The sequence below is a fragment of the Trichosurus vulpecula genome, chromosome 1 (assembly GCF_011100635.1).
Source record: "Trichosurus vulpecula isolate mTriVul1 chromosome 1, mTriVul1.pri, whole genome shotgun sequence".
Taxonomy (NCBI): domain Eukaryota; kingdom Metazoa; phylum Chordata; class Mammalia; order Diprotodontia; family Phalangeridae; genus Trichosurus; species Trichosurus vulpecula.
In genome coordinates this window covers 201,721,642-201,749,393 of record NC_050573.1, presented here as the reverse complement: position 1 = coordinate 201,749,393, position 27,752 = coordinate 201,721,642, and the positions used below count along the sequence as shown (strand labels likewise).

Sequence of the window (27,752 nt, the reverse complement as noted above, 5' to 3'; positions counted from 1 at the left end):
AATACATATAAAATCATTTGTACTTATTCTTTCTAAAAATCAATTCTTTATGACTAGTGGGCTGGTGAATTTCAAGTTTGTGGGATATACAGGTCCATTTATGCTTTTTGACAGTTTATTGTTCATCAGTCTCGTTACTGTATTGTGGGCAGAAGAAATAAAAGGGACTTGGACTCACATCATTCAACTTTGCTATTTGATAACTATCTGATGAAAAATTGTAGAGGAAAGAAAATGAAATGAATTATTCAAATAAGTACTTTGATACTTTTCTTACTAAGAAATATATTAAAAATTTAGTCCTAGAAAATTGGATGTGAAACTTTCTGCTTTATGACTATAATTAAAATTATTACTTATTTGTTAGTGATTACAAGCAAAATACATAGTGGTAAGCATTTTATTGATGAGGAATTATTTAAAAAATTATTTGGATTTTGTGGAGGTCTCAGTCTCAGCAAAGAAACAAATGATGATTAGTTGATCAGTCAACAAGTGTTCTTTAAGTACCTGGCATCCCCTAGACCCTGAGGACACAAAGACAGAAATGAAGCAGTATCTTCATAACCTCAAAGAGCTTCCATTCTTTCAGGGTGGGGTGTGTGTATGTGTGTGTGTAGAATAAATACAATGTAATTTTGGGGGGAAAGCACTAGTAGTTGAGGATAAACAAAGAGTTCATGTAGAAGGTAATACTTGGTCTGGTTTTGGCAGAAACTAGAGATTCTAAGACATGGAGGGGAGAAGTATGTTACAGACATGGGTCTTCTATTAAGAAATTCAAGTGTTATATGTGGGGAACAGTAAGAAAGCCCATTTGGCTAGAGTAACGTGTAGTAAGACTGGAAAATAGGTTTGGGAATTGGTTGGGGTTGTATAGGTTGTAAAGGAGTTTGAATATCATAGGAGTTTGTATTTTATCCTACATGTAGTAGCAAGTCACAGAAATATAATGAGTAGAAGTGTCCAAGGTCAACTTGTCCTTTAGGAAAATCACTTTGGCTGCTAAGTAAAGGATGGCTTAGAGGGGAAAGAGTTTTGAAGCAAGGAGACCAATTATTAGAGTATTTCAGAAGTCTAAGCTAAAAGTGATGAAAACCTGAACTAGAATAGTAGTTCAATGAGTGAAGAGAAGGAATCAGATATGAGTCAGAAATGAACAACTGAATAGATTTGTACGGTGAAGGAGAGTGAGGAATCAGGGATGACATGTAGTATGCAAACCCAGTAGATTGTATAGATGACAGAACCCTTGACAGAAACAGAGAAGTTTGGAAGATGGGGAAGTTTGTGGGAAAAGATAATGAATTCTGTTTTGGACATGTTGAATTTTAAATGCCCATTAGACATTCAGTTGTAAATGTCTAATAGGCAGTTGATGACATGAGACTGGAGCTTAACAGAGAAACTAAACTATGGTTTATAGATCTTGAAGTCATTTACATAGAAATGAAAATTAAAGTAATGGGAAATGATAAGGTCACCAGCTGAGAAAATATAGGGAGAGAAGAGATAAGGGCCCAGGTTAGAGCAGAAAGCTTAAATACACTATTAACTGTTGGGACAATCCAGCAAAGAGGCTGAAAGGAGTGATCAAGAAAGGAAAAGAATCAAGAGAGAGCAGTGACGGGAAAAATGAAAAAAAAAAAAACAGGGAGGAGAGAGTATTGAGGAAGAAAGAATGATCAGCAGTTTCAGATGAACCACAGAGATTAAGAAGCCTGAAGATTGAGAAAAGGCAATTAAGATTTGGTACCTAAGCGATCAGTAGGAATTCGGATTGACAATTTCAGTTAAGTGTTGAGTTTGGGAGTGCTATTGCAAAGGGCTGAGAAATGAATGACAAAAGAGGCAGCACAGTATAGTGAATAGAATCATTCTCAAAGCCCAGAAGACCCAAGTTCCAACCCTGACCCATACTGGCTGTTGTATCCTTGTGCAAATCACTCTTAATCTAGAAAGGCAATTCTCTAAGGTTATAAATGCTTTCCTGTATTGGTAGAGGGTGTTTCCTCATTTAGGAGTTCCCTGTGCCAGTAAAACCACAGGTCCAGTCCCTATCCCTTGGCTTTGAAAAGGAGGGGAGATAATGATATTTTAGGGGATGATAGAGAGTTGTGATAGGGTTTTTTGTTTGTTTGGTTTTTTTTATCTTGTTTTTAGGAATCAGTAGGGAGAGACTGAAAGTTAGAGTCAGGAGATCATTTTGGGGGGCATTCTATTAGAGTAGATTGGCTCAATACATATAGATTATCCCAAATCTGTCATGAGACCTCTTCTCTCTCAACATTGTCTCACTTGGTAATCTAATCAAACCTAATTTTTGCAAATGACTATAAAATCTATATATTCAGCCCCAGTTTTTCTCCTGAGTTATAACCCGATTTCACTAATTACCTAATACACATTTACAACTCAGTGTCTGTCAAATGGGAACCTCAGACTCATCATGTCCAAAACACAACTTATCTTTCTGTCCAAACTCTCCCTTCCCCCAAATTTCCTTACTTACAGTGTTGGCAGCATGACTTATCCCAGGCTCTCAGGTCCACAATCTTAGCATTAACTTTGATTCATCATGCTCCTTCACTCTGTATATTCATTCAGTTGCCAAGTCTTGTCTATTTTACCTCTGTAACATCTCTTCAATTAATCCCTTCTCTCTACTAACATATCCATCTTAGTAGTCAAGCTCTTAATCACATCTCACCTCGACTATTGCAGTAGACCCCTCAATGGGGTATCCACATCAAATGTCTGTGTTTTACATTCTGTCATTTCCACTGCACTTCCAGCTTGAGTGAGGTGGGGAGACTGATTGATGTAGAGAAATTAGTCTTGGTGAGAAGAGGGCTACCTTTTCATCAGAGACTAGAATGAAGGAGAGAATGGAGAGTGATATCAAGTGGTTTTGACATGTAGAGAAGAGGAAAAGAGGGTAACTCAGAGGGAATGGCTTTTACTTTTTTAGAAAAACAGGAGGCATGGTGTTCCATTGAAAGGGTAGTTTTGGGTGATACGAGGCTTAAGGAAAGGAGAAGTTTTGGATTAGCCATTGTGAGAAGCACAGTAGAAATACTGTTAGGGAGGAATAAAAGGATTGCCTTGCTACCATGGGGGTGCAGTAGAGCTTAGATAAAAATTTCATAATGGACCCAGTCAGGAAGGCTGCATGACTTCACCCAACTTTGTGCACCAGCACATGATTAAAGAATAGAGGAAGCAGATAATAGGTTTTGGCAATCCTTGAGTGGCAGGGGGGAAAGGAATTTGAGAGTAAAGAGAGCTTAGAGATATCATTCTGCAAATTGAAATATCCAGCCTAGAAAAGATAATTGGTATGGTGTTGGCACTAAAAACAGATGCTGGAATTACTTTATTAATTTAAAAATTTGTTTTTCAGTTAACAGGTGTTTATTTTCTTTCCCTTCCAGTTATCCTCCATTAAAAAAGGAAAGAAACCCAGAACAAAACCCCAGAGTCAAGCAAAGCAAGGCCACATTGGCCGTATTAAAAATATATCTTGTTTCGTATTTTGAATCTACCACTTCTCTGTCAGAGTTAGGTAACATGCTTCAATATTGACCCTCTGGAATTGTAGTTTGTCATTTCTAGAATATTTTTAGCTTTAAAATTAGACTATTAGTCATCAAACATTAATCAAGTGCCTACTTCTGGTTGTGTGCTAAGTGCTGAGGATATAAGTGCACATGTGAGGCAGTTCCTGCTCACAAGGTGCTTATATTCTACTGAGGGGATTATAACATGTTCATAGATAAGTAAATACACAGCAATTTATGGGGCCAGCTTTAACAAATGGGAGCCTCAGAAGAGGCCTCTTGAGTGAGGAAGTACTTGAGGCAAGCCTTGTTGGGAGCTGAGAGTTCCGAGAAGTGAAGGTGAGAGAAGAAAGCATTCCAGGCATGGGGAACAGCCTGTGCATAGGCACAGAGGCTGAAGATGGAGAGTCAGGTATAGGAAATGGCAAGTAGTCCAGCTTGTCTAGAGCAGAAAAAGTGTAATGAGCTACAGAAGATAGCTTTGAATCAGATTGTGAAAGTTTTCAAATGCCAAGTAGAAGAGTTTATGTTTTATTCTAAAGGCAACGATTGGATCCATTGAAGGTTCTTGAGCTGGGGAGTGACATGATGAGAACTTTGTGGAAAATGGATTCGAACATTGAGAGACTGAGTACAAAAAGATCAATTAGAAGGCTAGTATAATAATTGAGGTGAGAGGTCAGTCAATCAGTAAACATTTGTTAAATGTGCCAAGTACTATGCTAAGCCCTGGGGATACAGAAGAGGCTAAAGATAGTCCCTGCCTTCTAGGAGCTCACAGTTGAATAGAGGAGGCAACCTGTAAACAACAATGTGCAAAAAAAAAAAAGCTAAATATAAAACAAATGGGAAATAATAAACAGAGGGAAGGCATCAAAATTAACTGGGACTTGAAGGAAGCCAGGGATGCCAGGAGGCAGAGATGAATAGGGAGGGGAGGTGGGAGAGAAGTAGAAGAGAAGAAGTATTTATATAACCCTACCACATACCAGGTACTACGCTAAATACTTTACAGATTTATCCCATTTGATCTATTCAACAACTGTGTGAGGTAGGTGCTCTTATTGTGTAATTGAGGAAACTTCAAAGAGTGAGCTTTAAGTGACTTGCTCTGGATCACTCAGTCAGTAAGTGTCTGAAGCCAGATATAAACACAGGTCTTCCTGATTCTAGGCCTAGTGCTCTAACTACTCCACCACCTAGAAGAGAGTATTCCAGGAATGGGGGATGTAGTATCTTGTTCTAAGGAACAGCAGGGAGGTCAGTGGTGCTGGATTGAAAAATATGTAGGAGGTAGAGGGCAAGGTGTAGGAAACCTGGAAAAGGGGTAAATTATGATGGGCTTTGAATGACAAACAGAAGATTTTTACTAGAGTTTGTTAAGTAAGAGAGTGGTATGGTGGGACCTGTGCTTTAGAAAAATCACTTGGAAGGTTAAATGGAGGGTGAATTGAAGTGGGGAGAGACTTGTGGCAGGAAGATTAATCAGCAGGCTATTGCAGTAGTCTAGGTATGAGTAAATAAGAGCCTGTGGCATGGTGGTGGCATCATCAGAGGAGAGAAAGAGTTTTATTCAAGAGATGTTACAAGGGTGAAATTGATAGGCCTTGGCAGCAGATTGCATATTGTGGGGAGAGGGGTGGAGAGACAGTGGGAGTCAGTGACATCTACATTTTGAGTCTGGGACACTGGGAGGATGGTGGTGCCCTTGATAGCAGTAGAAAGAGTGTGAAAGAGGAGAAGGTGTCAGGGGAAGGATAATATTTAGTTAAGTTTTAGACATGTTGAGTTTAAGATATAATTGAGTCCATGCAAATTGCTGAGATCACCAAGTGAAATAGTAGACAGGGAGAAGAGAAGAGAGCCCAGGATGGAAATCAGTTGGACAACCAAGATTAGAGGATGATCTGGGTGAAGATCTAGCAAAAGAGACTGAGGAATAGTGATGGGTATGAGGACAACTAGGAGAGAATAGTATTTGGAAAACTTGGAGAGAAATGAGTATCAAGGAGAAGAGGGTACTTGACAGTGTAAAAGGCTGCAGAAAGGGTGAAATGGGTGAAGAAGAGAAAAGGCCATTGGATTTGGCAATTATGATGTTATTGGTAACTTTGGAGAGAGCAGTTTCAGTAATGTCAGTACCTTGATTATATAGAGTTAAGAAGAGAATGAGAGGAGAGGAAGTGGAGACGCCTACTGTAGATGGCCTTTTCAAGGAATTTATCCACAAAAGGAAGGAGAATAATAGGATGATAGTGAGGATGGAAGGATCAAGTGAGATTTTTTTTGACTGCAGGGACCAGCCAATTGACAGGGAAAGATTGAAGATGAGTGAGAGGATGGGGCTAATAGAGGTGACAGTCTGCTGGAAGAGGCAGAATGGAATGGGATCACTTGTGCTTGCAGGAGGTTGGCCATGGCAAAAAGAGCTACCTCATCATGTTAGATAGAAATGAAGGAAGAGCTAGTGGTAGAAGGCATTTGAGAGATGTGATTTAAGGAGGGGAGGAGTTCAAGATGAATAGGCTCAGTTTTTTCTCTAAAATGTGAGATAAGGTTTTCAGTTGTGAGAAGGTGTTGGGAGAGGAGCCATGAAATGAGGAAGGATGAAAAGACCTTGAAGAGTCACTTTCGTGAGTGGGATAGTGAGTTAATTAGGAGTATGAGTGTTGCCTTGCAACAGTGAGGACCCACTTGAGGTTATATGTTATAAATTTACAATGGACCCAGCCAGTCAGGATGGTTGTATGATTGTTTCCACTTTCTATTAGCAGCATGAGTGTAGGGGTGAAGATAACAGATGATGAGAGTGATCTGAGACTGGGGTGTGGCAGGGCAAGATCAACTATAGGATAAGGGGGCAGGGGACTTCAGAAGAATACCAAGTAGAGTTAAACTATTTCACCAAGGGGTCAAGATGGGGAAAGGAAGAGAGAATGGCTAGTGCAGGAGTAATGATATAGCAGAGAACTGAGGTTTTTTGAGGTGTTGCAGGTCATGGGGTAGCTGAAGGGTAGTTTTTGTTAAGGGAAGGCAGAAGGAAAAGTTGAAAGCCAATAGGTTGTGATCAGATAAGGAAATTTCAGAATTCATGAACATGGAGATTGTGCATTTATGGGTTCTAGCAAGATCAAGGGAATGACTGTCTTTGTGTGTGGCTGAGGTGGGGTGTAGGAGTAGGTCATGGGAAGTGAGTAGGTTGAGGGACTGAGTGGTTAGGGTGTTTGAGAGAGAGTCAGTGTGTATGCTAAGCCCCCAAGTATGAGGGCAGGAGTTGGGGAGGAGGGAAAATTGTTAGGTACCAAGCTATAGAGGAAGGGAGAGGAGTGTCTTGGATATCTGTAGACAATGGCTATCAGGATTTTGATTGGGTGGTCGATGTGGATTGCATGAATCTCAAAAGTTCCTGAGTGATGGAGGTAGAGGGAGAACCTAGGAATGTCAGTATACGGCAAAGACTACTCGAATTTTACAACTATGACTAGTGAATCAGAGAGAATGAATGAAACTGTGGTCAGTGTTGGTTAAGGATGTCCAGGAAGGCTGTGTCAATAGGAGGGAATAAAGTAGCAGAGAACCAGAAGGTGGAAGGAATTGGAAAGAAAAAGAGTTAACATGAAATCAACTTTGTTGTTTCTGGAGCAGGAATTCCAGAGGGCATAGTGAAAAGGGTGGGTAGCTTTTGGTTCAGACTTTGGTGGTGGGTCTTGGGGTGGTTTGGAGGGAATTGGAATAGATTTTAGGGGATGGGGGATGCTGGAATGGGGAGAGTAGGACCAGGGGGGGAGTTTGTTGTGGAAATTTTGGGGAGATTTTTAAAGTTAATAGTATTATGATCTTTGGGCAGTCCTTTTAGAGCTTTGGGCAGTTCAGGCAAAAGAGTTAAGAACTTGGAGTAGAAGGAGTGGTGCTATTCTTTTGCCTTCAAGGAAAAAGATTAGACTGGAAACTTAATGGAATGTGCCCTCTCCTTTCATCTCCGTAGTGGGAAGCTCATATGGTGGAATGGTACCTTTCTTCTTCCCCTGAAGGCTGGAGATTAGGCACTATGGTATGGTACCTCTCTTTCCTCCTCCCATTCTCACCAGAGGCTACACAGAACAGGAGATTGGTGGAGATCAGGCTTAATGATTATGCTCCTCCTCTCTTCTTCCTTCCTCCCTCTGGTGACTTGAGGTCAGGTAAGGGACACATGGGGCACAATAGGGTACACAACCCAGACTGAGTCCAAAAAGACCACATCAAAGGCTAATGAAATAGTTGAGGTGAAAGTTGATGTGAAATGGAGGGTTGTAGTGTGTGTAGGAGAAGAAATATATATAGAAATTTGAAAAGAAAATTGTATGACTTGGTAATTGATCATATATGGGGGAAGAGTCTGAGTGAGAGTTAAGAGTTGATGATGGCTCCTACAGTGAGAGAGAACCTAAGTGGGCAGAAGAATAGTATTGTCCTGGACAGAAATAGGGAAGTTAGTAGAAGGAATAACCTTAGAGCAGGGGCTTTTAACCTAGAGTCTAGAGACCACCCTGAGGCATCTGTGAATAGATTTCAGGAAGCCTGTGAACTTGGGTGGGATAAAAAAAATGCATCTTTCACTAACCTCTTACTAAAATTTACCATTCCTTCAGTTATCAATGTAGGCAGTAAACATAGGCTTTATCACTGCCAAAGAAATCTATGACACAAAAAATGTTAAGTTTAGAGAGAAAGATAGCAAGTTTCATTTTGGACATGTTGAGTTATAGGACATGTAGGTGGAGATGGCCAACTTAGCTGGAGATACAGAGCTCTAGAGTTTAGAGGAGAAATGAGAGCTGTATGTATTGAGTCAGAGGCATAGAGACTTTAATTAAATTCATAGGAGCTGATGACTATCACTAAGATTATGCAGAGAGAAAAGAGGAGAGGGCATAGGATAGAACCCTGCAGATATACCCACATGAAGAGAGCAGGGCATAAATGATGATCCTTTAAAAAAACTAAGTAGTATTAGTCTAATAGGAAGAGAGAGAGAGCAGTTACAAAAACCAAGGGAAGAGAAAGTATCTGGAAAGAGAGTGTGGTCAACAGGGTCAAACTGCATAGAGTCAAGAAGGGTGGGAACCAAGAAAAAGCCATTGGATTTAGCAATAAAGAATTTACTTACATATAAATTGTTATATGGTATCTCGTTGTTTGGACACAACCCTGAGTTCTCATAGGCTATACCAACGGAGCATAAGCCCTGGCAGGTTTACCATGATGGAAATGTTTGAATTATATAGGTATAGAACAAATTTGTGTGTCTGTTATCTGAGGCCTGATCTACTTAAATATGGAGAGGGTAATCATTAGAAAGTTTGTTACTTGGGGACCACAGGTTCTCAGATTTGGAAGGAACCTAAGAAGGTATATGTCTCGTCATACCTTCACTTGCCCTCAGTAGCATCCCCTACAGCATTCAGCTTTGTCTGAAGACCTCCACTGATGAGGAATCCATGATATCACCAGGTAGTCAGTTCCACTTTTAGATAGCTTTTTTTGTTGTTTTTCAGTTGTGTCTGACTTTTTGTAACCTCATTTGGGGTTTTCTTGGCAAAGATACAGAAGTGGTTTGCCATTGCCTTCTCTGGATCATTGTACAGATGAGCAACTGAGTGAAACAGGGTGAAGTGACTTGCCCAGGGTGACACAGCTAATAAGTATCTGAGGGTGGATTTGAACTTAGTTTCCTGACTCCAGGCCTGGTGCTCCATCTACTTTGCTACTTAGCTACCCCGTTTGATAACAGTTATTTCAGTATAATCGGTTTCCTTTGTAATACTGTGTATTTCATTTTATGTATTTAAAAATATGATTCTGAACTAAAAAGTGTCTGAAGTCAAATTTGAACTCGGGAAATTGAGTCTTCCTGACTCTAGGCTGGGCAGGCTATCCACTGGGCCACCTAGCTGCTCTTTAGATAGCTTTAATTGTTAGTAAATCAATTCTGCATTTACCTTTTTGCAGTTTCCACTCATTGTTCCTAGTTTTGTCTTTTGGGGCTAAGTAGAACAGGTCCAGTGTGGTTAGGTGGTTCATTGGATAGAGCACAGGGCCTGGAGTCAGGGAGATCAGAGTTCAGATCATCCCTCAGGTACTTACTAGCTGTATGGTCCTGGGAAGATCACTTAACCTCAGTGTGACTTGGTTTCCTTACCTGTAAAATGAGGTAATAATATCACCTTCCTCACAGTGTTGTAATGAGGATGAAATGAGACAATATTTGTAAAGTACTTTGCACAGTGCCCATCTCCTCTTTTTATATAATAACTTTCAGTACTTGGAGGAAGCGATTATATCCCCTTTTTTTCCAGGTTACACATCTCCATTTACTTATGAAGAACTGGTTGCCCTTCTGGACTTTATCTAGCTTTTTTTATGCTCTTAAAATGCCACCCCTAAGAATTAAATATAATACTTCTGATGTGGTCTGATAGCAGCAGAGTACAGGACAGTCGCCTCCCTAGTTCTAGAGACTGTGCCTCTTCATATCATGTTAGCTTTTTGACTATCATGTTATTTTCTCACGATGCATTTTGGGGGCCCACAGAATGGACAGAACCCAGCTTTCTGTTCTGTGCCATTCCCCTTGCAATTTAGTGCTTACTTTGTGCCAGGCACTCTGTTAAGTGCTAAGGTTACAAACACAAGCAAACAACATACTCCTTATCCTCTGAGTGCTTACATTCTAATGGAAGAAGACAGTACATTTTAGGGAGCTGGAAAGTAAGAGGAGATGGAGAAGCTGAAGTTGTTCTTAAAATAGTGGTCCCAGGGAAGGAGTTACTGTGGTAGCAATTAGATTTCCATTAATAGGCCATGTGACCTGCTTACATCACAGGAAGCCTAAGGTACATGGTGGGAGGAGCTTACTGACAGGAAAAGGAAGTTATGTTACAGGAAATGCTGAGAGAGAGCGAGAGAGAATAGGTGTTATGGCTGCTGATGGCCACCCTCATGATTGTTAGAGCTGAACAGGCTGACTTAGCCGTGCTGTGAGTTTTTGGGGAGAGGTTTTGGGATGGCGAGGCTCCATGTTGTGATACTGTGTGTGGAATGGTTTACTGCCGTGTAGGCTGGATGAATGGCTTGTGGGATATGGCTCTCTGGTGTCTGAATGAATGGCCTCGTATACTCGGTGATACAGAACCACAGAGGCATATTGACGGTCATCGTCTCTGTTGTTACTATTGCCTTTCTGGTACGGTGACCCTTCAGGAGAGCAGGGCCTCGGAGTGAAGGTTTCTTCCCTGGTCAGGATGGCAGGCAGGGAAGAAGAAGGAACCCTGAGCCAAGAGAGCGAATCCAGGTCTATGTGGCTGTGGCACAAAAGACAGCAGAATGTGCTAAAAATAAAATTATTTCGACTGTCTGCAGATATTAATATAAATGTTAATATAGTTATGCATTATGTGTCATGTTTATCCTGCAGCCATTAAGTTTATACACACAGCAGCTTTTCTGTAGTTCTTGCTGTAAATGAAACCTGAATAAATTGTACTCACAAGTTCTCTTTAGAGCACTCAAATGAAAGTTATTAGAGTTGGTTTCATTGTGCATCCAAATGCAAGAATAAATATTTCCATGGTTACTTGGTCACCTTGCCTTGCTTTATTGATTGTGAGAACAAGCAAACAGCTGTTTGGTAATTGCATTATGTATGTCAACATCTATCACATAAGGTGAAAAAAATATATTAGAGCTTTACAGAATCCTCCAAACCAAGTCCTTAATATTTGATGACTAATGTGAAAGACAGTACAAGAGGGGTTGTTAAAAACTATGTTGGAAAATTATATTTGGTATCAAGAAATAGGTCAAAGATGTATAAACTATGCAGAATTTTCACATCTGTATGCCATAGCTACAGCCAGTTTCCAATGTCACTCCCCGTTGAAGGGCCATGTGGATCAAAGTAAAACAGTTAAGGAAAACTGACCACATCTGAGATTGTATGGAGTATTCTATATGTATAGGGTCCCACCTCTCTCACCTAAGTATATTTCATCATCTGTTCTCTGGGACCAGTATTGGCTATTGCAGCTAATCAGGTTTCACTTGCTTTTTAGTGTTGGTTGCATTATTATCGCCATTTTACATAGTGTTCTTTTCTATTCTTCACTCTGTATCAGTTCATATAAATCTTTCAGTGTTTTTTAAATTCCTCATATTTGTTATTTCTTACAGTGAAATAATATTTTATATTAATATAAATCATTTTATTCAACCCTCTTCTAATAGATAGGCACCTAGTTTGTTCCTGGCTTTTGTGGTTTTGTTTTGGTTTGTTTTTTGGTACAACAAAAAGTACTGCTGAAAATATTTTGGCATATCTTTCTGTCTTGCCCCGTAATAATATCACTAGGTCTAAGAGTGTAAATAGTTTCCCTGTCTATATTCATCACCAAGTATAATGTTAAAGGTAATGACTTTGTTATGCACACAAAAATATCATTAAAATGAAGATGACTACATGTACTAATATTTGAAAAATATGGATGAATTCCTGGATTAAAGATGTGTGAATATACTCTCTCTTTTTGGATTGAGTATAACTTTTAAACTGCTGGCCTTAAATAATGACTGATATTTTATTTGCAAATTACTATTTAGGATTTGTTTTGTTGATTGACAGTTGTTTTTAATGCACTTGTTTTTTCTATTACATTTGGTTGGAAAAGGCTATATTGTACGTGTAGGAATAACATCCTCTAATTGATTGGAGGCAAAAGGAAACTTTATAGTGATTTGTATCAGTTTTGATTGAGTAATGTGGTTTTGGAAATCAGAGAAGATGAACTCTCTCAAGTTTATGACACCTGTGATTTTGTCATTCATGGGGATCCTGAATTCAAGGTTCTTACTGGTTCTGAGACTTTAGGGAATATAGAATCAGGGAATTCCTTGTTTATTGTAATGTTTTAACTTCTCTAGGAAGTAGGGTATTGAGAAGACCATAAATGTTAAATTTATGTTGATCTCTGGTGATTTTTCTGTGAGCAGGAACCTCAGTTTTGAGGTCCATCTCTTAGGAGAGAGTATGTTAAGCATTGAAAAACTGAGGTAACTTTGTAGGAAATAAATTTTTTAAATGTAAAGAATATTTTTCCTTATGTGCTAAAGTAAATATATGCATGTGCTGGTTGTGTAAATATGTTCTCATTTTTCTGGTGATTGATATCAGTTATTAGCAAGTTACCTTGCTAATAACTCCCATAGGTAATGGTGACATTTTATCATTCAGCAAATAATCCATAAAGTTATCTTCATATATATGTGTGTCTATATGTGTATGTATGTGTATGTATTATAAAGTAGATTTTTCTTTTGGTTCTTATTGTATTCTTCTATTGTATTCTTATTCTTCTTTCAGAGCTCTGTTAGTGTAGTTTTATTGGGATTCAAGAGCTCTAATCCAATGTGATACAAAAAAGGAGCAAATTTTAAAAAAATTGCCATAGAATCAGATAATATTGCCTTACGTTTTAGGTGATGATCAAAGCAATGTCATTTCTTGATGAATACTGACCTGTAGAGTACAGTAACTAGGCACTTCGGGAATAGAGTCTTGTCTTCAAAAAATTTATTACAGTCTTTTTAGAAAAAGATATTGTATAAACTAACAGAAGGAGCTGAAGAATACTTTTAAGTAATAACAAGTATGAGTGAATGTTACCCAGTCTACCTTTCTAGACATTATTTCATATCACTCCCCTTTATATAGTTTCAGCTATTTTGGATTATTATAAAATTTTTTTGCATACCTCCACCCCCTTCCATGCATTTCTGTGCCCTTCCTCTCGTACCTGTTATATACTTTCTCTTCCCCTTTCAGAGTCCTTATCTTAGTTCCAAGCTTAGCTCAGGTATATTGTATCCTCTAATAAGCTTTCCCTGAACATCACTCCTTCCCAACCACCCCCACCTCCCTTGGTGTCCATTTACCTGTGTACCTATCCCAGTCTCTCTTCAGGAGACAATGAAGTCTTTGAGAGTAGACATTCTCATGTAAAACAGAAAATAAAAACTTTTTTTTTTTTTTACCACCAGTGCTTAGAATAGTGCTTTGCACAGAGCAAGCACTTAATAACTATTAGTTGAATTTGAGTATTAATACAAGCTATGTGTTGAGGTGAATTGTGGAATGAAAAGAATTATGTGGAATCAAACCTAGAGGACTTGAGTTTTGAGCCTAGTTTTGAAGGATTTGAATTCATGGTGTGGCATATAGGGAACAATATATTTCAGAAAGAAGAGTCAGGAGAAAGTTGTATTAGGGTACTTTAGGAAGATTAGTTTGATTAGAGCAAGGGATCTCTGTAGAGAGGAATAGAAGAATGAAGTTAGTAGAGTTTGGTACTCAGTTGGTAGAAGGCCTGATTGTGAAGAATTTGGATTTGCTCCATAATCAATATGTAACTACTATAGGTCCTTGAGCATGAAAGCATTATGATAAAAATAGATTTGTATAAGATTATTTGAGTGGGAAGAATTGTGGTTGAGTACTATTGTCTGGAAGACTAGATTGGAGACTGTTAAGTATCATATATTTTATGGGGTCTGTGTGTGTATACATATATTATATATATGATTATAATGATAACTCCTATTTACATGGGATTCATAAGGTTTACAAAGCATTTCTATCAACAACCCCAAGAGTATTATTATTTCTATTTTAAAGACCTGGAAATTAGGGCATTGAGAAATTAAGTGACTTTCCCATGATCACATATCTAGTTAAGTGTCTTAAGGTGAAAATGGAACCCAGGTCCTGGGGGCTCTCAAGTCTAGCACTTTAGCCATCACACCTAATATGTGTGTGTGTGTGTGTGTGTGTGTGTGTGTGTGTGTGTGTGTGTGTGTGTAATAAAATTAAAATTATTTCATGGTACCTTTCTTGATGAACAATGTAGAAATCATTACTTTGTTGCATACTAGTAGAAAGTCTTCCACTGCTCTTGAAGAAGAAATAAAATATAATAAACTATGCAAGGAAGCAGATGGACTCATGCACTGTTTAAAACTGTTACAACAAGCTACCTGCAGTCTTGTAATCCTGGATTCTTCATTATCTCTCACACCACCCACCTCCTCCATGTCCAATTCATTGCCAAGGCCTATTTTCCCTTTGGAATATCTCTCATATTTGCTCCTTTCTTTCCCCTGACACTGCTACCACTCTAATACAGGCTCTCCTTATCTCACAACTGGAGTACAGATGTGTCTACTGGTGTGTCTGCCTTGCCTCAAGTCTCTTCCTCACTCCAGTCAATCTTCCAGCCACTAAAGTGATTTTCCTAAAGCACAGTTCTGATCGTGTCCCCATTCTCCCTTCCCCCCAACTCTTATCTCCTCTACCAGTGAACTCCAGTGACTTTCTGTTGCCTTCAGGAGCAAATACAAAATGCTCTGTTTGGCATTCAAAGCTCTTCATAACATAGCCTCCTCTTAACTTTCCAGCCTTCTTATATCTTTCTCCCTAACATGTACTCTTCACTCTAGCGACACTGGACTCCTGACTGTTCCATGACCAAGATACTTCATTTCTTGGCTCTGGGCATTTTCTCTGGTTATTATTCTTGGAATGTGCTACCTACCGACCTCCCCAGCTTCCTTTACCTTCCACCTTCTATAAAAAGCCTTCCTCAACCCCTTTTAATGCTAGTGCCTTTCCTTTATTATTTCCTATTTATCTTTTATATAGCTTGCTTTGTATGTATTTATTTGCATTTTGTCTCTCATTAGATTGTGAGCTTTTTGAGGGCAGGGACTGTCTTTTACTTCTTTATGTACCCCCAGGGCTTAGCACAGTGCCTGGTACATAGTAGGTGCTTAATATTGATTGGTTGGTTGGTTTCTTTAACCCTGTAATTTTATCTTAATGGACTTCTTTAACAATTGTAAAAAGTATTTTGTCATTTCCTTGTCTTCTGCCCTGGAACAGGGACTATTTTCTCATTCCAGTGACAGATCCTGCCAGGTACACAGCAAATGTTCTCTGAGAAACCCCGTTTTTCTTTTTGTTGATTCCTCCTCTCCCTGTTCTCTCATTTTCATGAAATACTATGTTTCCACAGAATGCTGCTGATTGACTACATACTCTTAGCTGACTTGAAAAGATATAAAAACTAAATCTGTGGCATAATAGTTATAGCTAAAGTTGCTATCACTGAGAGCAGTCTTCTTACCATGCTCATATATTCTTTGCTTTCAGTTGGACTTTCTATTTTTGACCCCTAATCATTAGAGGTCTCTGCTGATAGGTATATCGCAAACAATAATCATCTTAGGTAAAGTATATATACAAAATTGGGGTTAATTTATATTTGAGATGTGTTTGTAACTGAATTTTTCCTATTTTCTACTTGCCATTTAAGTAGCTGGGTAGAATTTACTCAAGACCCTGTACCCCACATTTTTTGTGGAAAGGAGCCGCTATGGTCCTTTTTTTGAATCTTTAGCATTGAGCCAGAGGGCAGAGTGGGTAGAGTATTGTTCGGTACATAAGGGGACTAATGTACTGTGACAGTGATGAAGGGTGGGCTGCTTTTGAAGCAAAATGAATGCCATACCTTTTTTGAACATTATTTGGTGTTCTATTGAGTTTTAGGGGTGATGGCATGTTTATTCTCTGCAGCTTGCTGTCTATATAAATTATTCAGCCATAAGGAACTGACCTGCCACTATCCCAAAGCTTATTCCATGAAATTGCAGTGAGTCATAGGAAGAGGGGAGCGTCATAGTGACTACTGGTTTGAGCACCCCTGTCCTAGATCCCGTTCATGTGTGCTTGTCAGCACATGTCAGAAGCAGAGATCCTCCTACTTCTTGTGTGGATAAGGTCAGTAAAAATTGGTCAAGCCTCTTATTTTTTACAGAAATATTGCTCAACTGTATTCTAAGACAGTTTATATACTACAATGTGGGGTAATCTCAACATCTGATCATGAGATAAAACGGGCAAAGAGGTAAATTCTAGGATGTGGCAAAAGAATCATAAAATCATAGATTTAGACTTGAAAGTGATCTTAGAAGCCATCTAGTCCAACTACCTCATTTTACATATGAGGAAATTGAGGCACATAAAAGTTATATGACTTGCCTAGTTATAGTTGGTGTCTGTCTGATTCCAGGTCCAGCATTTTGTCTGCTATGTTCCTATGATGGGAGTGGGTAGGAAATATGTTGGATGATAGAAAATGGATTTGTATAGTAATAAAAAATTTACTTCAGGCCCCTTCATCTGAAAGACCAGGGAGAGAATATTAAAGAGAATGATTTCTTTTTTTAGCATTCACCATTGTAGAAGGAATGTTTTTAATATCTCTGCCTTCCTCTTCTCCTCCCCCTACCTAGCTAGTTAAAGACAATTTCTTTCCATGTTTTTTATTTATTATAAGGCCTAAGAACAGAGAATTTTTTTTCCTTGTAGGTAAGAATTTCATAAAATTTGAGAGTTGGAAGGGACCTCAGTGGCCATGTAATCCAATCTGTACTTGAAAGTGATTCCCACTATAACATACCCAGCAAGTAGTCTTCCAGCTTCTTCTTGAAGACCACTGTGGAGATGGAATTCATGACCTCTGGAGTCAATACATTCCACTGAAGTTGTTAGAAAGTTTTTCCTGATATCAAGCCTAAATTTGCCTCTTTTAGAGTTTTACTCACTGCTCTTTGTTTTGGGTCCTGAGGCCAAATAGGAATCTATTCTTTCTTCCACATGAGAGCCCTAAAATTACTTGAGTGCAGCTGTCATTGTCTCACTCAGTCTTCTCTTCTCCAGATGATAAACAGATCCAGTTCCTTCAACCCCTCATCATAGGATGTAGACTTAAAGCTTCTTTACCTTCCTGGCTGTACTCTTCTGGAAATCTCTAACTTGTTAATATTTTTCTTAAACTGTGGTGCCCAGAACAGAATATGGTACTCAAGATAAAGTGAGACTTTCTTACCTTCTTATTCTTGAAAGCTGTTACTGACAGTGAAGTTTGTGATAGTATTAGCATTTTTTGGCTGCCACATCATACTGCCAACTCATGAGCTCTCAGTCCACTGAAACCTTGAGAGCTCTTTCAGATAGACTGATCTCTAAAATATCTCCCTTATCTTATACTAATGAAGGTGATTTTTGCCCAAAAATGTAAGACTTGGCATTTATCCCTGTTGAATTTCATCTTACTAGATTTAGCCCGGTGTTTTGGCTTGTCAGGATGTTTTTAAAAGATTCTGACTCCCAGAAAGTAACATAACTGACTGTTATGTTATTTGCAAATCTGATGAGTGTACTGCCACCTATACTTTTAACCAAGTCATGGATGAAAATGGGAAACAGCACAAGGCTTGTGAACTCTGGGGTGCTCCACTGTAGGCTTCCTTCAGAGTTGACACTGAACCATTAAGAACTATTCTTTGAATCTGGCCATCCAGAGAATTGAAACCATCTCATTGGTCAACTAATTAGTCAGCAAGCATTTATTAAACACTTACTGTGAACCAGGCACTATGCTAAGTACAAGAAATAGTTTTAAAAAGCCAGGCATCCTAAAGAGGAAGTTGTAACGTCTGGGTCCATAAGAGATATATACAGAGTAGATAAAGGTAATTTGGAAGGGGAAGACGTTAGCATCTGGGGTACTGGGAAGGACCTCCTGCAGAAGGTGGTATTTAACTGAGTTTTGAAGGAAGTGCAGGATTCTAAGAGACACAGGTGAGGAAGGAGAGAATTCCAGACAAAGCAGCCAGTGCGCAGGGTGAAGATGAAATATGGAATGTCATATGTGAAGAGCAGTAAATTGAATGTAGAGAGAATAAGAAGTGTAAGAAGACTAAAAAGATAGGATGAGACCAAGTTGTAAAGTGCTTTAAGCAAAGGGCTCTATATTTGATCTTAGAGATACTAGGAAATCTTTGGAGTTTATCGGGTAGGGGAAAGGGTAGTATTGTTGGACCTACTCTTTAGGAAAATCATTCTGGCCATTTAGTGGAATGGAGTTGTGAGAGATTTTGAGCAAGGAGACCAATTAGAAAGCTATTGAAGTAGTTGTCTTCTCCCATCTTTTCCTCAAGAATAATATGAGATGTTTTATCAAAAGTGTTGCAAAAATCTAGGTTAATTATATTAACAGCATTCCTCTCATTTACTAATTTGATAATCTTGTCTGTCAGAAAAGGAAAAGTGCTTAGTCTGGCTTGACATGTTTTTGATGAAACTGTGTTCACTCTTTTTATTATCTCATTGTTCACCAACAGTCTTCTTAGAGATCGGTTTAAGAATTTTCCCAGGAACCAAGGTCAAACTTACTGGCCTAGAATCTGCAGATTCTGTTCTCTGCCTTTTTTTTTTTTTTTTTAGTAATTGGGAAAAGGACATTTACCCTTCTTAAGGTACCTCTCATTTTCTACCATCATTTTCATTATTACTTACAATGACTGATCAGTCAGTAATTGCTAGAGAAGAAGGGTTAGCTCTTATCTGGGCTAAGTAACTTGATTTCATTGAGGGTAACTAAGTGCTTGTATACTATCTCTTGGAGTTCTTATTCCAACATTTCCAGTTCATTCTCCTTGGCTGAGAAAGCAGCAAATTATGTATTGAATGGTTCTGTCTTCTGTTTGTTACCATTTATCATTGTCCTTTCCACCCTTCTGGTGGATAAGCAGAAGTCTTATGTTTTCTTTGAGCCTCATATTTCTCCCAACATAGCCAAACAAAGAAACAATTAACAGCTAAATAAATAAAAGCCATCTTTTTGTTGTCCTTAGCTTCCCTTACCGACCTCAGGTCATTTTCAGCTTTTGTACTGACACTATAGAACTGTGCTTTGTATGGTCTTACATTAAAAATGCCCTGCTTTTATCTTCTGTACATTTCTTTTCTGAAAAACAAATAAACTAATTTTATTGATGATTTCCATATGGTTTTACATTTATCTATTCAGAGATCTTAGGGAAGCTAGTGGTTCAGCAGATGGGACCCTGAACCTGAAGTCAAGAAGACTTATCTTCCTGAGTTCACATTTGACCTCAGACACATACTAACTGTGTGACCCTGGGCAAGTCACTTAACATTTTTTGCCCCAGTTTCTTAATCTGTAAAATGAGCTGGAGAAAGAGACGGTAAACCACTCCAGTCAGTATCTTTGCCAAGAAAAGACCATTTAAATGGGGTCACAAAGAGTGAGACATGACTGAAAATAACTGAATAACAACAGGATTTAGATATCTTATTGTACCTTCTCCTTGGAATTGTTTCACTTTTTGTCTTTAGAATTTTAGTCTTGGGCATCTCTTATCCCACCTATACTTCCCCCCGGGAACTTACCTAACATTCTAGCCCTTTGAAATCTGCTTTCCCCAAATATGTGTCAAGCTATGCTTTGGATTTCATTTCCTTCTCTACCATAAACTCCAGGAGGGAGTGGTCACTTTCCCTCAAGATGCCCATCATATTTCCATCCTAGCAACTCCTGGCTCTTTTTGTGAGAATCAGATCTAGAATAGAATTTCCCCTTGTTACTTTCTCCACATTTTGAAGGATGAAATCATTGCTAGGGCAGGTCAAGAAGTTATTATCTTCTCTGCTGTTAGCTCCAAAAGATAACTGGACGATGATAGTCACCTGTCATGACAATGGTATGTCTTTGAGCCAGACTTGTAATGTTTCTTGCACTGCTCATCAATTGCCTCTTTCTGTCCAGGTGGTCTACATCCATTTGACCTTCATCCAAATGCTCTCCGCTGTGCTCCGCCACCCATGGTTACTGAAGTTTCTCACATAAGTGTACTTTCTTAATATACGGTGGTATATCTCTGCCCCCTCCAGCCACCTTTCAGTTATGCGTTTTATCTAAGTTTTAATGATACCTATGAGATCAAATTTGCCTCCTCGGTTTAGGACTTCTAGTTCTTGCTTGATACGTAAAGTTTCTTTTAAAAATTTATTCTGAACTAAAATACCAAAAAATAAAAGAATTTCTATACATATAGCATAACACAAAAGAGGGCTCTCTATTAAGTCATGAATTTCATTTCATGCTTTTAAAACAGCATAATAATTTTCGTACATCCAAAATTGTCCTGCTTGTGTATATTTCCTTCTGAATTTCTTTCTGTTCTTTTCAGTACATTAAAAAATATGTATTTCAGTGACCCTCTTTTTTGACATCACTATTACAAACCACTCCCCCAATGAAAAACTTAAGAAAAATAAAGATAAAATATGACAAGCTTTTAACAAATAAGCATAGTCAAACAAAACAAATTTAAACAGTGGTCGTATCCCCAAATTTATTTCTTTTTCTTTGCTTTGTGTCCATCACTTCTCTCTCAGAAGTGGGATAACATTTTACATCTCAGGTCCTCTGAAGAAATGGTTGGTTATTACATTGATCAGAATTTTTATGTCTTTAAGAACTGTATTTCTTTACAATGTGGCTGTCCTTGCATACATTGTTCTTCTAATTCTACTTATTTCACTCTTTCAGTTCACACTATCCAAGTAGTTGTCATTTCTGATTGGTGTGAGGTGTACCTCAAAGTTATTTTAATTTGCATTTCTCTAATCAGTAGTGATTTATAGCATTTTTTCATATGACTACACATAGCTTTTAATTTCTTCTAAAAACTGCTTGTTTATATCTTTTGACTATCAGTTGGGGAATGGCTCTCATTTTTGTAAATTTAACTCAGTTCTATACTTAGTATTTATTTGAGAAATAAGGCCTTTATCAGAGAAACTTGCTATAAATCCATGTGTACTTTTCTCTTGTGCCACTTTTTTGCTGTTACTTTCTTTGCTTGCTACATTTATTCACTCATCTTACATTTCTGTTGTTTGGGTGCTTGAGGGACAAAAAAACTTTTTAGTTCTGGTTTTCTTTCTAAAAATGTTTTATACTCTCAATTACTGAAGGTCCACCTTTTGTCCTGTATGCTTAAGCTCAGATTTGCAGGATATGTCACCCTAGCCTGCATCCTGAGCTTCATTGCTCTTTGGAACACATTATTCAATTCCCTTCTTCTTTTTCTTCTTGGTGTGAAATATAGTCATGAATTACTTTAATATCCTTTTCTTTTTATTTGAAGGTTCTTCTCCTGATGCCTCACAGAACCTGTTTCTGCTTTTAATTGTGAAGTTTAATCAGTATGTACCTTGCGGTTTGCAGCCTTTAGTTTTTTGTTTTTTTTCTAGGGACAGTCTTTGAATTCTTTCCATTTGAATTTCATTTTCTATGTTTACAAGCTCTGGTCAGTTCTCTTCTGTTACTTACTTCATTATGATGTTAAGGTTTTTTGTCCATTTTTGTTCTTTTGGGAGACCTATGATCCTTAGCTTATCTTCCTGCATCCTGTGCTTTAGGTCAGTATTTTTTTTTCTTGCACATTAATGTTAGTATTTTCTGGTTCTTTTCTTCTCAGTTTTCCTTCTCTTCTGTGTTTTTATATTCCCAATCCCTTGTTCTCCTTTTTATTTCTTTGAAAAGGCTTGCCATTGCAGATTCAATTTTCTCTATTCTATTCATTCTTTTTTGCTATGCAGGACATAAATTCTACTCTCATAACCGTCATTTCTCTTTTATTAAACCATTCAGAAACAGCATATTGTAGTTCCATGCTCTCCTTAAATTTAACCTGGTCCTCTCTCTCTTCAGGTATCTTTTCCTTTCCCCCTTTCCCTCAAGTCCTTTAGAAAACATGAAGGAGTTCTCTAAATGAATTTTAAATAGCTTGGTATTGACTAATAAAGGATTTGCTGGATTGCTGATAACCTTTTAAACACTAAGCCAGCAAGCATTGGAGGAATTCTTGGCCAGGAGCAGTTGTGTAAAGTGGTACCCCTGTACCTCTACTTTTCCCTTCCCCCTTCCCCCCCCCCCCTTCCCTTCCTTTTTCCTTTCCCCCTTTCCTTCCCTGTACTCCCTTCCCCTCCCCTTCCTTGTTGCAGTATTTATTCCTGGATACCTAAACACCTGGCTGTATTTCCTTGTATAGTTACTGGTTTTTTCCCTGTTGATATTCCAGGGCTTCCCAGTTGTTAACTTTCTGACTCTCAGCTCTGATTGTGGTTTCCTTTGGTGCTGGATCTCAAAGTGTCCCAGCCTTCTTTCACTCTGGTCAATTCACCATTCACCAGCCTAGGTCTCTACATCAGCTGACTTTTGAGTGGTCTGAATTGGCCCTATCTAGATGCTGTGCTCTTCCCTCAGGTTTAGTGGGGTGCTACTCTACATCTTCTTACATATATAGTGTGCTGTCCTGGTGACCTGTTCCGTTCCTATTCTTCAATTCTCTGGTCCAATACAGGCAGTTTAGAGCCCACTTTTTCCACCACTGGCTGGTCATGTATTTGCAGTGTATTTGCAATACTGGTGCTTCCAGGTTATACACTGTGGTAGGTTTTTGTTCCTAAATGGTTGTGGCCAAGCTGACAATTGAAGCTGAGCAAACTTCTGTAGCCAGAGCTAGGGTCTCTGTGACACTGGAAAGAGGAATGGGGGAACAGAGTGCAGGATTTTGATGTAAGTCTGTATTAACATCCCTGAATCTGCTAGCATTGCCCCTCTATTGATAGACTGGGAGGTGGGGGTGGGGTGCTGAGTGGGCTTAGAGGTCATTAATCATATATTTTGTTTTGTTTTGACCTTTTGTATTCTGAGTGACCTAGGCCATGAAAACAGCTGAAGTTGCTTCATCTTTGGCACATAATTTGTGTTTTAGAGAGGTTTTAGAGGTTATAGGGATCAGAGAAAATAATCTAGTCTGCCATGTTTTGCTCACAAGACGCAGAAGTCATCATAGGTACTGTTTTTTACCTTTGTTTCCCCTGTGCACACTCTGAGAAATGGCCAACAGTGCAGTTTCTTCAGGCTTAGATTTCTCCAAATAAGGAGAGCTCTGGGTTAAGTTTCCATTTCCCCTGTAAATCTTGATCCAGGTCAGCATAGGCAGTTCCTGGTCGCTCCTGCTTCCTGAAGCACCTAGCTTCCAAATATGGGTATGTTTGCTTCCGTTGGGTATTAGCTGCCGCACTTAGATCGTATGCCCTCAGTACCTGGTCAGTGGAGGAAAGGGTAAGAGGTGGGGAGGGGGAAACATGCGTTAGGGCTACAAAACTGTTACTTCCAGCCAGTTGGGGCACTCCCTGGCTGATGCTTGAGCAATGAGGGCTGTGCCCTTTCTCATGAGAAAGAATAAAAACCTTTCCTGATCTCAGACTGAGACTCCGAACTTTTGCTTCTGGTGGTCATTGCCCCACACAACACTTAGTACAGTGTCTGGCACATAATAGGAACTTAATAAATGCATTTCCTTCCATCTTATTCTCTTAATACAATTTTCTCTGTTTTTCATCCCCTTTTTACAAAAAAGAGGAGTGTAAAACAGGAGTGTTCTCAGCACCAAACCTCTCTGAATAATTCAAACTACTTCCACTCCTCTGCCCTGCTTTTCTTCTTCTTATTAGGTAGGAATCATAAGTTTTTAACTTTTCTTTTCCTTTAACACCACTCTTTGCTATTCTTCCCTCTGAACTTAAGGCTGTTTTGCTTATAACTAATCTCTCCCCATGTCTACTCTTTTTTGTTACCCTTTTCATTCCCCCTTTTTCTTCCTGTTTCCCTGATGAATTGAATGTATTTCTACACCAGACTTTTATCTTAATGTGTATTTTATCCTCTTACAAGTTCGGATTAAAGTGAGTTTCAAGTGTTGGTTGCACCTCTTTCCCTTCCTCATTCTTATAGGCTTCTATTTTTGCCCTTTGTTTATATGGTGACTCCTCACCCCCAGTTTTTTTTTTTTCTAACTTAACTATGTCCTTTCCCAGGCCTCCTCTCTTATTTGACTCTTCCTCTGACCCATCATGACATGGTTCTTAGCAGATACTTTTCCCCTTCTATCTTACCCTCTATTAGAATGCGAACACTTCATCCATGTAAAGTCTTTCCTAAGTGTACATTTGTATATACCTTTTTATGATTCTCTTTGGCCTTGTGTTTATATTTCAAAATTTCTCAGTTGTTTTCTTTTCATCAAGAATGCTTAGAAATTCTCTATTTCTTAAAAGCCCATTTTTTTCCTGTAAGATTATACTTAGTTTCTGGATAGATTTATCTTGGTTGTAAGCCTCTATCTTTTGCCAAATGGAATATCGTATTACAAACTCTCCTTTCCTTTAAAGTGGTATCTGCTAAATCTTGTGTGATTGTGGCTGTGACTCTGCAATACTTGTACCTTTCCTTTCTGTCTACTTGCTATATTTTTTCTTTCACTTTGGAGCTCTAGATTTTCACTGACATTGCAGGGAGTTTTTATTTTGGGGTTTCTTTCAGGGTGCTCCTTGTGAATTCTTTTTATTTTCACATTGTCCTCTATTTCTAGTAGATCTAGACCATTTTTTTTCATGATTCCTTGAAATTTCAGTTGTTGCCTTTTTTTGGTTATGGCTTTCAGATAGTCCAGTGATTCTTAAATTAGATCTGTTTTCTTAGTAAGTGAGTTCTAATACGAGATATCTTCTCTTTTTTCTAGTCTTTTGACTTTGTTTAAAATTTCCTATCGTGTCATGGAGTCATCTGTTTTCTCTATCCTAATTTTTAGAGGGTTTTATTTGGGTAAGATTTTATATCTTTTGTTGTAAACTCTAAATTCTCTTTCGAAATCTCTCCTCTGTAGCTCATTTCTTTTTCAGTTATTTTCCTTCATTGCTCTCATTTCACTTGTGATACCATTTTTTTAAACTCTTGCATTATTTCTTCTAATAATTATAATCTTATGTGCAAGTTGTGTTTTCTTTGAAGCTTTGCTCGTAAGTGTTTTGGTTAGTCTCTTCTGAGTTTGTGTCTTGCACATCCTTGGCACCATATCTTTTTTTGTTGTTTATTTACTCATTGTTTCAATAATTTGTTCTGAGCAACTCAGAATTGCATGCCTAACTAGGAGTTAAGGGGGGCTTAGTCTTTGATCCAGGCTCCTCTGGAAGGGCCTGTTTTTCCTTTTCCTTTCCCCTTTCCCCATTCTTCTCTTCTGAATGCAAACTGAGTTCAAGATTGGCTCTAGATTAGGGGATCTGGGGGTGGGTCTGTGATCTCTCGCTTCTATGAGAAAACCCTCCTGTATTCATTCTTTTTTTTTCTTTTTCATATTTTTATTATTTAATATTTATAGTTTTCAACATTGATTTCCACAGAATTTTGAGTTACACATTTTCTCCCCATTTCTACCCTCCCCCCCACTCCAAGATGACATATATTCTGATTGCCCCTTTCTCCAGTCTACCGTCCCTTCTGTCACCCCACTTCTCCCCACCTCTTATCCCCTTTCCCCTTACTTTCTTGTAGGGCAAGATAGATTTCTGTACCCTATTGCCTGTATATCTTATTTTGCAGTTGCATGTAAAAAACAACTTTTTTTTTGAGCATTTGTTTTTAGAACTTTGAGTTCCAAATTCTCTCCCTTTTTCCCTCCCCACTCACCCTCCTTGAGAAGACAAGCAATTCAACAAAGGCCACATATGTATCACTATGCAACACTTCCACAATAGTCATGTTGTGAAAGACTAACTATATTTCCTTCCATCCTGTCCTGTCCCCCTTTATTCAGTTTCCTTGACCCTGTCCCTTTTCAAAAATGTGTGCTTTTGATCACCTCCTCCCCCTATCTTCCCTCCCTTCTATCATCCCCCCTCTCTTATCTCCTTCCCGCCTACTTTCCTGTGGGGTAAGATACCAATTGAGTGTGTATGTTATTCCCTCCTTACGTCAAATCTTATTAGAGCAAGATTCACTCATTCCCCCTCACCTGCCCCCCCTTTCCTTCCAATAGAAATGCTTTTTCTTGCCACTTTTATGTGAGATAATTTACCCCATTCTATCTCTCCCTTTCTCCTTCTCCCAATATACCATATTTCCCCATGTATAAGATGCTCCCATGTATAAGATGCTCCCATGTATAAGATGTACCTTAATTTGGGGGCCCGAAATTTGAAAAAAAAATATTACATAAAGTAATTGAACTCAAGTTTTATTCATCTGCTTATAGCTTTCAGGCATCTTTTGGGCAAGTCTGGTGCATGTACGCATGCTTAGTGCATTCCGTTTCGTGAACCTGAAGCACCCATTGTGTCCTCCTTTGAATCATCAGCAGTTCTTCTTGCCTCGTGCTGAACCATGTTTGTGGACACAGGGATTCCAGTTGTCCTTTGCTCTTCCAATTCCCTCGCTAAATCAGGCCATATTGCTGACTTGCCTCTTAGGGCCTTCTTCTGTTGTGGCGTTTTCAGTAGGGTTTCTTCTTCCCGTAGCCAGTTTTGAATTGTTTTCTCAGTTGGAGGAGGACCAAACTTACTTTCAGCAGCACGATTTCTATTCACTTTCGCAAACTGGATCACTTTTAACTTGAATTCAGCACTGTACGAAAATCTTTTCTGAGCCATTTCTGGGCAGAATGTGGCAAAACGTAACCTTTGTTACGTATATTACCACTAACAAATGTGAAACAGTGAGTGCAAAGACAAGTGCAAAAAAGCGGGAAATGCAAGTAAAAAAATATACAACAATGAGCGCAAAAACAAGCGTGAAAAAGTGGGAAATGCAAGTAAAAAAAAATCTACAGCCACTGTATAAGACACACCCAGTTTTTAGACCCCCAATTTTTCGAAAAATGGTGTGTCTTATACATGGGGAAATACGGTATTCCTCTTTCACCCCTTGATTTTCTATTCAGCTCTGGTCTTTTCATCAGGAATGCTTGAAAGTCCTCTATTTCATTGAAAATCCATATTTTGCCTTACAGTATTATACTCAGTTTTGCTGGGTAGTTGATTCTGGGTGGATACTTCCAATTCCTATTTTACCCTCTGATTCTAGAATATCAGGGTAGTCTTCCTTGACAATTTCTTGAAAGATGATATCTAGGCTCTTTTTTTGATCATGGCTTTCAGGTAGTCCATTAATTTTAAAATTATCTCTCCTGGATCTATTTTCCAGGTCAGTGGTTTTTCTAATGAGATATTTGACATTGTCTTCCATTTTTTCATTCTTTTGGATCTGTTTTATAATTTCTTGATTTCTCATAAAGTCACTAGCTTCCACTTGCTGCAATCTGATTTTTAAGGTGGTATTTTCTTCAGTGGTCTTTTGGACCTCCTTTTCCATTTGGCTAATTTTG

General features: G+C 38.6%; 1 protein-coding gene across 1 annotated transcript in view; it reads left to right on the top strand.

Moving 5' to 3' along the window:
• The window catches only part of ZNF236 (zinc finger protein 236), a 228,706-nt gene that overhangs the window by 36,169 nt on the left and 164,785 nt on the right, over window positions 1-27,752 (top strand). The gene's annotated exons all lie outside the window — the stretch shown is intronic.